General features: G+C 40.9%; 1 long non-coding RNA gene across 1 annotated transcript in view; it reads left to right on the top strand.

The window, feature by feature from the left end:
* Positions 1-9,765: 9,765 nt before the first annotated feature.
* The window catches only part of LOC118830823, a 124,432-nt gene continuing 117,813 nt past the window's right edge, over positions 9,766-16,384 (top strand). The window contains exon 1 of the long non-coding RNA XR_005009108.1: positions 9,766-9,908. This is a non-coding gene — a long non-coding RNA (uncharacterized LOC118830823). The remainder of the gene's footprint in view (positions 9,909-16,384) is intronic.

Here is a 16,384-nt window from a genome sequence, read left to right on the forward strand (position 1 = left end):
ATACAAACATATATGATTTGCTAAATCAATATGCAGCCCTGTTGGGATATTTAGGTTTGGTTCAGTGGCCCTGTTTCTATTGGAGTTTGATGCTAGTGGTCTACTAAACAGTGCTCCATCTTTATTTCTCGATAAGTAGAATAAATTGAGTGCATTTATACCTGGGCTCCCTTGACCATTCTGTGCTGTTACAGTGCCATAAAGCTCCATGCATGACTTCATAATCCCATACATGGAACTAGCACTTGATTTAAATTCAAGACGTGAACTTCCTCTATTAAATAAGGCCAAAAATGTGACTGGATCCATAAGGGGAAAGTGAGAGAAAATGACTATTAAGTATCTTCCTAAGATAGACTTAAGAGGAAGTTAGCTGCCTGTAGATAATTTTGCCTTTCACTGAACACACTCTGCCCTTTTACAGGGAGAGCAAGAGGGAAAAATGGGCAGTGTTTTACTTTGTTAAGGGAGCATCATCACACGCTGTGGTGTATACGGTCAGAATAAATGAAGTGAGTGTTCCCAATTATGGTCATCCCCTGGAAAGAAGTCAACACAGCTGAAGGCACACTTTCAAGGGCAGATTCTTTAAATCACTAAGACCTCAAATCACAAAGTGTTACCTTTCATGATGCATTGAAGTGTTTGACCAGCATCCTTCGAGAGCCCTCTACTCTGATCAGCACATACTGTGGCAGGGTAGGCGACACATGACTAGGCAGTTGATGCCCCACAAGCCATTGCCAGCATCTCACCTACCACTCCCCTAAACGGTTTTAGCTTTTCCATTAAGTTACAATTCCATATTAATCAAGTGGCTCTGAAGTTCCAAATCTTTCAACTCTTGTCACTTTCCCCCCTAAACACACTGAATGTATTGAGACCTCAGGGATTACTCTTTGGACTATGGAAATGGGTTCAGACTGCGGTATTCAGTCTCTGATGAGTAGCGTGCTAGAAGTACACACCTATCTACTTTCTCGTCAAGAACATTTCCCTGTGGTTCAGGTTTCAGATTTATGCTACACACTTCATTGAGACTATTTCCAATTGAGTTACACTTCAAACTTTTTGATAGGTGAATAGAAGAGAGTATGAGGATGAAAATAATCCCCCAATAGTGGGAGGGGGGAAGAAGGAAATGGTGGCGGGGGGGAGAAGAAGGCAGAAAAGTGCTTTCCTGAATCCCTGAACATCTTATTCTTTAACCTAACAGACCTTATTTAGAGTGACTCAAAATCTGTCACCTCTCAAAAGGTTTCTCAAGAAACAGATTTCTTGGTTCCGTCTCAGTTCCTGCAGTTCTCGTGAACACGGCCTATTCAATTTAGCTGTGCCAGAATGAATGCAGAAATTAAAATGTGCTTTCAAAACTCATTCATCTGTGGCAAAACTGACCTAGCTTAGGAGATACTCTCATAGCTGAAGTCAACAAAGAGGTGAGGGATGAGTAGTGAGGGATAATCTCTTTGAGGAATAAAACAAAAGGTGAAAAAAAGCTGTGTTTATTTTTTCCCTCCTGGATTCTTTTTTTAGTCTAGTTTAACTGTGTCTTTTTGAATCAGTTTTCTGTTTGACGGGGAAAGTCAAAGATCTTGAGTCCTTTCCTCCCAGCTTTTGGGATCATCATATCTCATTGAATCAGGCTTAGGTTGTGGATGAATCCATTATTTAGCTATGCAGAATTCTGCTTCGATTCTCTCGCTAGAGCTGGCATAATAGGACACCAGGAATGCAACCAACCTTTTTCCAGCAGCCCTCCAATTTCATGATGGAAAACGTCGCACCTTATAAAGGGGTAACAGGACATAGACATGTCTTAGCACTTTGTTTAGATGTTAACATCTGGTCACCTCTATTATCTGCCCCTTCCTTTATGTAATCATATCAACTGGGCTGGGGAGGTAGGGTGATAGAAATTAAAAGGTTGGGGTGTCTTACTCTCTCCAACATATTCACATGTATATTTTGCTAACACTTAGTAGTGTTTGGGTTGGGTGTCAAGTTGCTGCTTTCCAGTAATTGGCTTCACGTATTAAAATATTGCAGAAACAATTATCTTGAGCTATAGCCATCTCATATACTAGTTATTTGGTCCTAGACAAGTCACTGAAACTCCGGAAGTCTCAGTTTCTTGATCAGTAAAATAGGGATAATAATAGCACTGATGTTATTATGAGGATCCAATGAAATAATGTGTACAAGGCACTCCGCAAACATTAAAGCGCTGTAGATGTGACTTGTTATCATTTATGACAAAATGAATATTTTTATCCGCAAAGTGTTCACTTATTTGTTATCAAATGAGGTAACCCATGTAAAGAACACTGAAAACCTTAAAGCGCTAGCTGTTACTGTCATTATTAATAGTATCATGGAGTTTTTATATAGCCTAGCCATGCTGGTATTTTGTACCACGAGATTTGCAATTTCATCCACCTTTAATCTTTCCCTTAGAAAGGCACTCAGATAGGGTGCTTTACCTATTCGAGAGCATACCTATCAGCCAGGATCAACTTTTAGGTTACTGTGGCCCAGCCCACAGGGCCCTACTCCAAGTGGGCTGAGCTATACGTCTCTGGGAGACATTGTCAAAGGAGTGGTTGTATGTATGAAGGAGGCAAACTGTGCTATTACCTCTTCAGAACCACCAGTGAGGACAAGAACATTATTTTGTTCTGCCTTTCCCAACAAAGCGTCACTTCCCTCCAACATCTCCCCCAAGATAATCATCCCTCCACAAATAAGCCACACAAGGGGTGGTATATTTTCCTTGCTCACCTTATGTTCGTTTAGATTGAAAGAATGAGCCTGTTAATCACAAAGGAATCACAGAGGCAGATAACTCTTATGAAATTTAGTGAAAAGGAAAGTATTCCTGAACTGAATCCCAATTCAATCATTTGCTTTCTGTTCTGTGGTTTTTATTAAGTAATCTCTCTATTTCCACTGGGTGCATTTCAGGGTCCCAAAGACATATCCCAGCACCTAGCAAAATGTGTGGCACATGGTAGGAACTTAATAAATTTTTGTTGATGGACTGAGTATGAAAAAGTCATTACCAGTGGCAGAAATAATATTGGAAGCATGAGAATGTGTTCTAAGATATTGCACAAAGGGAGATATGGTATGAACAGAGCAGTAAATACCATAGAGTATAACAACAAACAGACCTCTTAACATAGAACGTGTTTATGGGAGTCTTGGGGCATAGAGAACACAGAGAGGTTAGATAAAGATAGGGAAAGTGCCCGGAGAAGGAAAAGGAAGAAGCCCATCATGGGACCCATGCCATGGTAGGCTCCACCACCTGGAAGCATATAGAGATAAAAGGATGCAGCACTTAAAAGCAATTGTACTAAAGTTTAGAACAACCACGTTAACCAACTTTACACAACATTTTTATTTCAGATTCTGTGACATAAAAACAAACAAAAAAGATTTATGATTGAGAAGGCAAACTATGTGTCAGCTGAATTAAAGTTCACATTATCTGGAAGAAGAAAATTTACTTCCCCTTACACAGTAACTGTATCTTTTTAAAAATCATAGCTACAGCTAAAGTTAGTACATGAAAGGAGAAAAAAAAGATTCTGAAAGGACTTTATGAAGATCCTGAGCCTAGAAACCATAATCACATTGAAAGTTTGGGGTCCTTAAGGTGAAACTATTCCATGTCATATAGGGTGTAACTGAATCAGAAATGCTACTTTGCTTCACATGGTTAGACATATAACATTGGTAATAGTATTCAGAGCTGGAAAAGACCTTAGAAATCACCTAGGCCGACCCCTTTATTTCAGAGCAGGCCCAAATAGATGAGATAACTTGCCCAAAGTTACACAGGCAGTAAGTACCAGACCTAGACATCTGATTCCAAATCTGGCATTCTTTCCTCTATTCCACAATATTTAGGCAGCAACAGATGCGCAAACAATGTAATATTGATTTATATTAATAATAGGTAGCAAAAGTTTTAACATCTCTTTACAAATATCTTATTTGATCACTACAACCCTGGGAAACTGGTGCTATTACTACCCACATTTTATAGTTGAGGAAACTGAGGCAGACAGAGGTTAAATGACTTGCCCGAGGTCACACAGCTAACAAGGATGCAAGATTTGAACTCATGTCTTCCTGACTTCAGGTACGGTGCTTTATCCATCTAACTGCCTTCAGCCTCATGACAGTGAGTTTTAAGGGCAAAACTTCATTTAGCAAGCAGCTTGCTCATTTGAGAATCTGAAATAATGGGAAACAAAGTTCCTCAATTACCTCAAAGTTCATGCATACTCACTTCCGATAACAAAGAGGAGCATATTCTATGCCTGGATAGTTGTGTCCAGTTTTAAGTTCAACTTAATACAACATTCATATTAATATTAATAATGTAACATTCATATTCATAGGAAACACCCATTTTGCATAAGGCATTCAGCTAGGTGCAGGGGATGCAAGGACCAAAAAAATGACACAACCCATCTACAAAGACCCAGGAAGGAAGTTTCCTGAAGGAAGATTGGATTTCAAAAACTGGAGGAGGAGGGAGGGTGGATAGCTGGTTGGTTCCATTATTGAGAAGCAACAGTCTAAAGGCATGTCCAACATGTCAGTGATCATCCTATTTCCTGTGCAGAAAAGTCCAACACTTTCAAGTTACAGTATCAGCAGTACTTTAGCAGCTTTAGGGGAGTAATTGATGTATTCTCTTCCTTTTGGGGAGACAGAGTGGTTAATGGGAGAAAGTGCTCCCCATGGAATATATGTGAACATTGCAGGGCCATCTCCAGTATCTGGCCACTGGACCTAGATGGCTCTGGAGGAGAAAGTGAGGCTGCTGACCTTGCACAGCCCTCCCTCACTTAAATCCAACTCATTTGCAAGCCATGGCATGATCTTGCTGATATCATGGTCGTCTTCAAGAACAAAGGACAAACAACAACCTGTGAGTAGTCCAAGTTGCCCCACTGGGGACCCAACTGGCCAGTTCCAGTTGGGCAACTCCACTCCCCTCCTCCCTTTCCCCTTCCCTCCTCTCGCTTCCTCTCCTCTTCTCTCATCTCTCTTCCATTCCCTCTGTCCATGTGGGGTATCATGTCCTTACCTTCTGGTGTTCTGCCTAAAAATATATAAATTTTGATTTGCTGAAACCTAATGAGGTATCTTGGGGTTTACTGGCTAGACTTCTTTCTTTTTGTTTGTTTTTTAGAGAGGGGAATGCAGGGCACTTGGGGTTAAGTGACTTGCCCAATCACACAGCTGGTAAGTGTGTCAAGTGTCTGAGATCAGATTTGAACTCAGGTCCTCCTGACTGCAGGGCCAGTGCTCTACTCACTACGCCACCCAGCTGCCCCTAGACTTCTTTCTTAAAGACAATGCCTTAAACCTCATTAGCTCTGGCTGTCATTGATTGGCCAACTTAGTGGTCATTGTTTGGGCCCTGATGGCTCAAAGTGAATGTAAATAGGAATGGTTTCTGTTTTGACCAGAAATCCCGAGGATCTTCCTCTCCCAGATTGATTTTTTTTGGGGTGGAGGGGTTTGGTTCGATAAAAGGGGCCATTCCTTGGCTCATTTTTTAACTAGCCTTAATCACTGAATGAGCATTGCCTCAGTCAAAGTGAGAAATTGGAAAGATCTTAGCTTAAAAAGGCCAAGGTTTCCCACTGCATCTGGGGCCATCTCCAGTCATCCTGATCTATATCTTGCTACTGGATCCAGATGGCTCTGGAGGAGAAAGTAAGGCTGGTGACCTTGCACAGCCCTTCCTCACTTAAATCCGATTCATTTGCAAGTCATGGCATTTTCTTGCTGATGTCCTGGTCCTCTTCAAGAATGAAGGACAAAAAACAACAACATGTGAAGGCATTGGTCATTTGGGAATGGGTGTGAGAAAGTTTAGTACTTTTTCAATTACTTGGTTTGGGCTAGTCTGTTTCATGAGATGTCTTAGTTTTTAATTCATGGTCATCTGGTATGATCTGGTTAAAAAAAATGGTGGGAGCTGGTGAGTTTATAGGTTTGAAAAAATCTGATTATGGCTGACAATTGTGTCACATCGAGGGGATTGGGGTACTGCACATTGCTATCAGAATTTCAATATACTTGCTCTAAGAAATTGAATTGTTTTATTAAAGCCCAGCATCTTCAGGTTTTACCTGTTAAAAAGACCTCTCACTCTCCAAAAAAGTTCTAAGAACACATTCCCTGTGTGAGAGAAGGTTTTTAAAATCTGCCATGCCTTGAGGTTGGGCTTAGCCTCATTTCTGGGACTCAGAGGCTACTTTCTAAAGGACTATGTAAAGTTGTCATCCTATTGCATTGCTTTAATTTTTTTTCAGGTTAAACATTTAATTTCTTTATTCTTCATTTCTTTGCTTTTCAAATAATATTTATTTTATCTCCTTCCCACCCAACCCTGCAATTTAAAAGAAGAAAAAGAAAGAAAAACAAAACCCTTCTATCAAGTACCTGTAATTCCCACTTTGGCCGTGTCTAAAAACGTATGTCTTATTCTACATCTTGAACCTGTCACCTCTCTGTCTGTCAGGAAGTAGGAGGCACACACAGATCATCATTGGTCCTCTGGACTGGTCATTGTATTGACCAGAGAGCTAAAGTCTCCCAAAATTGTTTGTGTTTATAATGTTATCATTATTGTGTGAATTGTCTCTGGTTCTGCTCACTTCCTTCTACGTCGGTTTTTTCCAAGTCTTCACAGCTTTCTCTAAACCTATCCCTTTCATTATTTTCATATTATATTCATTTACCATAATTTCTTCAGCCATTCCCGAACTGACGGGCCACACATTAGTTTCCAGTTTTTTTGCCACTACGAAAAAGATGTTATAAATATTTATATTTGTCTTTTTCCTCTTCCTTTGATCTCTTTGGGCAAAGGTCTAGTGGAAGTATCACTCGATGAAAGGATGTGAATAATTTAATGACTTTTGGGGCATAGTTCCAAATTTCTTTTCAGCAGTATTAATTTATAATTCCGCCAATAGCACACCAATCAAATGTGCCTGTTTTCCTACGGCCCCTCCACCATTTTGTCATTTTACTATTTTTGTGTCTTTGCCAATCTGATGGGCATGAGGTAGAATCTCAGAGTTGCTTTAACAGGCATCTCTCTAATCATTACTGACTAGGAGCGGTTTTTTTTTTTTGTCCATGAGGTTATTGAAAGCTTAGCTGTTTTCCTTCCTGTTCATATCTTTTGAACATTTATCAATTGGGTAATGTCTCTTATTCTTGCAAATTTGAATTAATTTCTAAGGGGCACAATGGATAGACACTGGACTGGAATCAGGAAGACCTGAGTTAAAATCCACCCTCATACATTTTCTGGCTGTGTTGCCCTGGACGAGTCACTTTAACCTCTGTCAGCCTCAGGTTCCTCAGCTGTAAAATGGGGATAGTAATAGGGTTGTTGTGAGGATAACATGAGATGATATTTGTGAAGCGCTTTGCAAATCCTTCGACTTCAATAGTGCTGTTATTAGCTACATATTGGAAATGAGATCTTTATCAAAGAAATTGCTGCAAAGATTTTTTCCTACTTTACTGTTGCTTTCTAATTTTAGTTGCATTGGTTTTGTTTATGCAAAACTTCAGCTTTATATAATGAAATTTGTCCATCTTACCTTGTGTTTTGTCATGAGCTCTCTTCCCATCCGCAGATCTAAAAGGAAATTTCTTTTTTATTCCCTAATTTGTTTATGATTCTGTTGTTGCTCAGTACTATCTGACTCTTCATGACCTTGGCAAAGATGCTGGAGTGTTTATCATTTCCTTCTCCAGCTCATTTTACAGATGAGGAAACTGAGGCAAAGTTAAGTGACTTGCCTAGCTAGTAACTGTGGGAGACCAAATTTAAGCTCAAGAAGATGAATCTTCCTGACTCCAGGCCTGGTACTTTATCCACTGTGCTATCTTATATCTACGTCACAAGGCAAGTGCTCACATGAAGGTCAGAAGAACAAGGACACTCACGGTTTCTCTGAAGAACTTTGGAATTGAATGGGAGACATGGGAGACACTGGCACAGGTCCACTCAGCACGGCATGCCCACATCAAAGAATATGCTATGACCTATGAGCACAGGAGAATTTCCGTAGCTCAAAAGAATGCACAAACTTAGAGCCATCACCATTCCAAATGTTCATATGGACTATTTGTGCCAAACTTGTGGTAGAGCCTACCAAGCTCACATTGGTCTGATCAGCCACAGTGAGACACCCTGTACCTTGACCTCAACATAGTGATGTCGTTTTGGTCCTCTTTGAGAATGAAGGACATCCACCGGATCTAAGTCATGTGTCCATTTGGAGCCATTCTTGGTAAATGGTGCCAAGTTTTGGTCTGAACCTAATTTCTGCCATGCTGCTTTCTAGCTTTTGTCGTTTGTGAGTCCTTACCCAAGTATCTGGGGTATTCTTGAGGTTCAGCTAACGTTATGCTACTGTCTTCTTCTTAGTCCTTACTTATCAGCTCATAGTTTTAGAGCCCGAAATGAACCTTGACGACCATCAAGTCCAAGCCCCTCCTTTTACAGATGAGAAAACTGAGGTCCAGAATGTTTAAATAAAGTGCCCAGAGTGACACAACTAGGAGGGGCTTGGGGGGGGCGAGGCGGGATTGGATTCCAGGTCTTTCTGGCTCCCAATACAGCACTTTATTCATTACAAGCTAGCTGTTTCCTCTCTGGTTTGAAGCAAGTTCTTTAAAGCATCATCAAGTGCATTTTTTCAAAGTTTTAATTAGCTAAAAGAAGAGAATGGCAGAACAACAATGAAACTTATTTCCAAGCATTAGATTCAAGAGTCTTTGGAGCTGTTTTTCCCCTCTTGGGGGACTGAGCAGTTTCCCCTTAGGAGATGCAAATTTGCCAAGTCTTTCATCCATAAGCAATTATTAAGACTCTTCCCCCTTGCGTCTAAAGATTTTATTGCAACATATTTCAGTAAGAACTGCAAAACCTCTCTCCTTAGAATCCCCGAATAGCGTCCTGTCCAGGAAAGGCTAGCAGTACCGAGAGGGCGTGGAAAGAGGAAGGGTAGGGGGCGAAGCTAAGAGGTAGAAACTAGGAAAGAGGAAGAAAAACTGTACAATGACAGCTTCTTAGATTTCGGGGAAAAGAGTGCAGCTGGCCGCGCGAGGGGCCGCAGTTCGCTCTTGTTACTGTGCAAACATACAGGCTTATGGTTTGCTAAAAGCAGAGGGCTGCCCGACTCCAGCGCATCACCCTGAATTGCTGCTTGGTGTTGCCACCAGGGAGCGGAGAGACCTGAATGGTCTGGAGACCCCGGCAACACATCCCACCCGCAGCCCCTGGCCGGAGAGGGGGGTGCCAGGGCTGCCGGCGCTCCGCTTGCGCTGCCTCTGCGAGGAGGCTGGAGGGGAAGGGGTCGCTGCTGGCTCCTGGGCTTGGGGACCCAGGCCTCTCCCTCGCGAGGGTGCGTGCGCCCGCAGTGTGTAAAGTGGCACACACACACAGAGGCAAGGGTGCGCACGCGCACGGACACACATTACACACATACACACACTCACACACACAAACACACGCAGTCCAACCCCGGCTCGCGCGGCAGAACGTCACGCGGAGCTGGGAGGGGAAAGAGAAGGGAGGTGGGGCCCGGGGATCCGGGAGAGGAGAGCAGGAACAGGCGCCGCTGCTGCTGCTGCTGCCGCTGGGCTGCGGGTGCTGCTGCTGGGGCGAGCTAGGGGCAGCCCCAGCCAGAGGCGGAGGAGGACCAGGACGGAGAGGGGGAGGAAGATGGTGGAGCTGGAGGCAGCAGCGGCCGGAGGGAAGGCTCGTGCCCAGGCTGGTCGCCCACCCTGTCATTACCCCCGCGCCGCCTGCTAACGTGGGCCCGGCCAGACCCCAGCTGTCAGGCTACGAGGTACTGGTAGAGAGAGGGAGGGAGGTGGGGAGTGGGTGGGGAGGGATGACGCTCCAACCTCAGACGGATGCCTCTCCTGCAGCCCGGGAAGGGATGGGGAGCGTAGACGGTCCTGGGAGGACGGTGGGGGGTTACTGAATAACAATAATGATGCTGATGGTGGTGGTTAGCATAACACATCCCTCGCCCCCCGCCTCCACCCCCAAATGAAGGGAAGAGGGGATGCCTTAGACTGGCTGTCCAGTGGTGAGATACGGTGCTAAGACAGCGGAACAGGAAGGGGGTTTAAAGGAGAAGTGTACAGCTGGATCTCTGGGGAGATGCACGCTGAGAAATCAGGGCTTTTGCAGAAGCAGAAGGGCCTGGAGACAGGAACGGCGGTAGCAGGACATTGTGAGTGGTGTGTGTGTGTATAGCAAGGGGGAGGAGGCTCTCCATCGTAGGATGACATTTTCAGGAGCCCCTAGAAGGATCTCCCCTCAGTTGAAGATTCATGAGAAAGAGTGATGGAAAGAGACTAGACCGTGGTTTGCGCTGTATGCACTTGCTGGATGAAGGGACTTGGGGAAGGGGAGAGCACAGGAAGATTTGTAGGACACTGTGAGAGTGTGTGTGTGTGTGTGTGTGTGTGTGTGTGTGTGTGTGCCCTCGCGTGAGCTAGGGGCGCGTGTGATTGAATCTCTAATCCTCAAGCTGCACGGTCACACACAGGGGTCTTGTTAGCGCCCTGCTTGCTGTCAACAGCCTCATTAACAACAGGCAACACTGTGGGACATTGTGGGAGATTTTCGCCCTGAAACTGTATGATTTCTGATAGTGCCCCTGTGTTTTGGAATCGGTGAGTGGGTTTTCTCCGTGCCCCGATCTCCTTATGTTGGAATGTAGGAGAGGAAGTAAAGATGTAGCGCCTGAGCACATGGCCTTGTAATAGGATGATGGTCACACCTTCTGGAAGTGCTGGTTGTCCCTGCTCATCCTGCTTCTGTACGTAGCACCATGCAGGTGGCACTTCTTTTTGCCTAGTTTCTGCATTGGTCTAGTCTCCTCCCTGACGATGCAGTTCCTATTGTTTGTCTCATTTCTGACCAGTAGAAAGAAAACCTTTCCCATGTCTGCCCTACCATCTCCTCTCCCCTCAACTCCCCAGCCTCCAATCCCTTAAATGTCAAGGACTCTATCTCCTGCTACTACCAATGTAGTAACTCCAGCTTTTGTTAAAGTACTGAGAACCACCGAGAAGTGCTATTTTCCCTTAGTTTTTTTTCTAAACAGCATTTATTTGGGAGAAGAGTTACCCCCCAAAAAGAGGGAGAAAAAATGGTGCATTAGTATTTTTATGAATGTTTAAGAAAATGATATCTTCTTTCTTAGCACCAATGAAAGAAGCTTTCCTAGTTTTCACTAATGGGTGCTGTATTGAAGTCTCCCAGGGACCAAAGGGATAGAAGTGTGTTTGCTGAAAAGTCATATGCCCTTTTACCTTATGCTTTGCTGTTGTGGGGAGTTTCAGGTCTGGTCATAGCCAGCTGAATCAAAGCCAAGGGTCATGGAGATGGACAAACAAAAGGGTTATTGTTGGGTTGATTCTGCATAGTAGGAGTGTGAAACACATATAGCTTATGTATGAGACACTACACACACACACACACACACACACACACACACACACGAAAAACTATGTCTATAAATAATGATATAACTGTAGTTAAGAGCAACCAGGCATGTACAATTTAATTTGAATCCTTGGTACACATGTCTTTCTGTTTAGAGAGAAAGAAGTATTTATCTTTATACTAAACACCTTGGTATTTCTTTGTTAACACATTGTATGGCTAGCTTAGCCTGCTCTGAAATATTCTAGTCACAATATTTTAAATTCTACTGCATTGCTGTCAGAATCCAAACTGGCTGCCTTGTCTTTTTCCCCCTTTTAAGACCATAGCTATTATACCTACACAAACAAATATGTAACACATTGTTATCACAGGGTTCGCAGGGCTGTTTTTTTTAAAGATTGTATTTTTATTGTTTTTACATTGCAGTTTATACTTAATAAGAATCAGAGTCACTTATACCTACCTTTTATGATATATAGCAATTGTTAAATGTATTTTGTTCATTAACAAAATATAAGGATCAGGCTTTCTTGAAAAAGTCAATATAATGCCTAGTTTTATTATTGTTTTCTTTTTGAGCCTTTAAAATTTCAATTTGAGGTTGTTCTAACTCTTTGAAGAATTGGGGATAATTTTTTGGGAAAAAACATGTTTACTGATTTTGGTACATAATCTCTTGTGATTTGTGTAGAATCTTTTTCTGATAAGTAGTTAACTGAATTTTGAAGTCTTTCAGAGGGTTTTCTTACCGATTCTATGTGGGAAAAATATTTTTTTTAAAAAAAAACCTCTATATTTGGAAGTAAACAAAGATGCCCAGTAAAATTCAAGCTTGTTCAATAAACAAAAGCAGCATATTTTCCAAGAAAGTTTATATTCCTATTGAGTTATCCAGAGATAACCTGGGTTTGGCTAAGGGAATTGGTAACTATGTTGATTGAATGTCACTTATAACATAAATATGATTATGTTTAATAAAACATCATATATAATGTTTAGAGAGGAATAGATTTTTTTTAATTGCATAAGGTATGGCTAATGATACAACTTGAATTTTGTAATTCATTGTAGTAAGTTGTAATAGTTCTTGTGGTAGCCTGCAGCAATCCATTTGTTTTGCATGGATGCATTTCCTTCACTTCCAGTATCATTAATGCTGTTTTCACTGTTATTCAGCTCAAAAAAAACCCAAGTTGATTCTTTAAAATACTTGTAAGAGAAAATCATTTGCTGATTGGGCTGGTTATATAGAAAAATGTCAATATTTTATTTTGACTTTTATTCTATAGTAAATATTTGTGATGTTTTATGGAAATAAAAGCAAAGGATTTTATGCTAGGAAAGTAAAAGTGAACTCCAGTTTCACAATAGTTTAAGTGATTTTTTGAAACAGCTGTCATATAATGTTATGGAATATAGCCAACCCTTACTTTATCAACTTCATGGAGAGAGAAAGGTATTCAGTTTAAAAACTGATCAAGCCAGAGGCTCTTCAGTGTCTAATATATTCTGTGAACTTATTCTCATGTGGTATTTTGACTTTAGTAAAACTGAATGAAAACAATAAAGTAAAAGGATGTGTAAAAAGATGAGATCTTTTCTTGTATGACAAGAACACATATGATATCAAAGTATGCTTTTACACTGAAGCGTGAGGTTGATTTTCAGTGAGCTGAACCTAGTCAATATATCCAAGCTAAAAAGATAAACTACTTGGATATCTTCCCATTTACAAACTGGACATTGAATTGCGATGTGTTCCATTGTCTTTACCAGAGAATTGCTATTAGATGCTGAATGATGAAAATAATTTTCCCCATTTCACTTCACTTATTAATGTCATTTAAAGATTAGGGAGGAAAAAGCACATCTTATAGATCTTCAGCACTGGCTTTCATGAGATAATTGTTTGTGGTTTCACACTGGAGAGATAGAGGAGTGATGTGTGTCATAGCATGGAAGCTGGGATGTTGGAGCTGAGTTAATGGGTCTGGTAAATGCAATGGCATTATGTATTGAACTGGATGTCATTATAACAATATGACTTCCCCCCTACCCTTCACGCATACTATTGTATGCACTTGGTTAAGGACTGCCGAGAACAATTGCTAATATTATTTGGTAACAATATAGAAAGCTTTCCAATGACCACTATATATTAGGTAGGAAACCCTGACCGATGGTCAGTGGTGATGCATCCATCAAGAATTTCCCAGTCTTCAGAGCAAAAATTCAAATGCAAGGGATGAGATTAAGGTACCTTTGTACCTTAATTCCTGGAGACTACTGTTCCCAAAGAGGACATAATGTCTAGGCATGATGGTGAATTAATTTTTACATATAGCCTACGTAATATGTAGGCATGATGGTGAATTCATTTATGAGAAGCAAGGGAATTGTTGCTAAATGTCTTTACATCTGAGAGTTCATTAAACCATTAATATTACTAAGAATTTATTTTTCATTTTTAAAAATTTTCTATCTGAGATGCAAGATCTTATATCTCCCCTTGGAATTTAAGAACTATTTAGGTCTTTTTATTTCATGAAAATTTAGCGTTTATGATGTTGCTGTGAAAACATAGTATTGATAGGTCACTTTCATAGAAATGCAATCATTTATTTGTCCTATTTTTTAAAGTTTTTCACGATCATGGGAACATTCTACCTTCATCAGAAGGTGTGCCTCACTTTGTGAAAAGTTGCCTACAACTAACATTTTTGTAAACCAAATCAGCATTTAAAATGCTCCAGTAGAAGTTGCTCTTCAAAGAACTGTATCCAACCTTTTTGTAACAAGAATAAATTCCTCCTAATTTATTTGTTTGCTAAAGTTGGACTTTTAAGTTTTATTTCCTTAAAGTGGAGCACAGCAGTATCGCATTCTTCTCCTTGGAAAGGATGCTTAAGGGCAGGAGTCTAAATGAAATCAGTGTAAGTTTTCTGATTATCCCTGATTGTTGCGTATTTGGATATGTGGTGGTATATGATTTTGCCTTTTAAGCCACATTAAGCCGGAGTGAGAATTTTCTTTTTGAGTATGAATTTCTTTTCCCCTTCTATGGGTGAGTTAGAGAATTAGAGAAGTGGCATAGAATGAATGAATGAAACCACCAGTTGACTTTCTTCCAGGAATCATTCTGAGTATATATTCTAATTCTAGTAGTTTCATTTTAAATATGTCAAGTTACTGTATTCTTACCTCTTTCCCTGCAAGATTATCCGCTAGTCTGGTCAGTGTCCTGGGAAAATTCTTCTTCCTCTTCTCTGTCCTCCCTGCTTTCAAACCTCTCCCTCAAAATACCTAAGAGTTCTGGTGTGTCTTCAGAATTTCAGGGATCTGTGATTTTGTTGGTGTGACTGCTTTTTCCACCGACTCTTATGAAAGCTCCTCTGTAACTCAGTAGGTGGTCTTCAGAGAGTTGCTGTGACTGAGGAATTCCTCACCCAGCAGCCAGGATGGTGGTAAGCCTTTCAGAGCTTAGCTAGGAAGGGCTTCAGACTACAGGCACATAACCCTTCACTAGATGTGTTCCCTCCATATATGTGCCCATTTAACAGTGGTAAAAAGAAGTTGTTTCATTTAATTTTGTTTTGCTTTCCTAGTTTAGACTCAAAACCTTTCCACCTTGGTAGGACCAACCAAAACTTATTCTCCATTAATATAGCCAAAGTCACCCCCATTCCCCATTGGAGTACAGCTTAGTGGAAAAGAGCACTGATATTTGTACTCTTTTCAACTGAATATCAACCTGATACACTCATTTCTTCACGACTTGTGAGATTGAAGAGAATCAATATTCTAAGTGACGTATTTATTTCCACTACTTAAAAATAGTTCTTACCTCCCAGTTAGGATTTTTGCTCTCCCAACTACTTGAAGATTACAGATTATTTTCCAAACAAACACCATGGGAATATTGTAATAGGCAAGTTAGAATTTATTCCATAGATGGAATTTTCCCATAGTGTTATGTAGTATGAAAAGTCTAGCTATTTCTGCCCTCCAGTATAATTACATTTTTTGGTCTCTCTTGGGGTGAAAAAAATAAAAACTTAACTCCTTTTTAGCAGGAGTTAAATGCCCACCTCCAGGATCAAATATAAAATCATCTGTTAGGCATTCAAAATCCTTCACAACTTAGCCCCCTCCTACCTTTCCAATCTTCTTACACACCTCTACAAAATCTATGATGCAGTGATACTGGTCTCTTTGCTGTTCCTCACACAAAACACTCCCTCTCTGGACTCCAGGTTTTTTCATTGGCTGTTTCCCATCCTTGAAATACTCACCTTCTTTATCTCCACCCCCTGGGTTCCCTGGCTTCCTTCAAATTCCATCTAAAATCCCATATTGTATGAAAAGCCTTTGCTGATCACCCTTAATGCTAATGCCCTCTGTCTATTGCTTATCTCCAATTTATCCTGTCTATATCTTGTTTGTACATAATTGTATGAATGGTGTTTCCCCCATTAGACATGTGAGCACCTTGAGAGGAGCTATTATCTTTTGCTTCTCTTTTTAGCACAGTGCCTGGCATGTAGTAGGTTCATAATTAATGCTTATTGAATCATTGACTACCTAGTAAAGTTAGCCATAACCACCACTTAAACACTAGTACCATGGATGGACTTAACAATAGAGAAGACCCAATGGAAAATTTACCCAGAGCAGCAAAACAGCTCCAGCCCAGAACTGAAATGTGAATTCTGTAAGTACTTGCTGTCTGTACATAATAAAAAAAAAGCAATTCTGGGTTTTAGATCTAGGACTTGGAAAGAGAATCTTCCTTCTCTGCCTACCCCATCATATCTCCCCTGAGTTGTTTTGGAGGCCTCTGTGTTTTAGGATTGTCTAGTA

Source organism: Trichosurus vulpecula, chromosome 9 (assembly GCF_011100635.1).
Source record: "Trichosurus vulpecula isolate mTriVul1 chromosome 9, mTriVul1.pri, whole genome shotgun sequence".
In the NCBI taxonomy this organism is placed as follows: Eukaryota; Metazoa; Chordata; class Mammalia; order Diprotodontia; family Phalangeridae; genus Trichosurus; species Trichosurus vulpecula.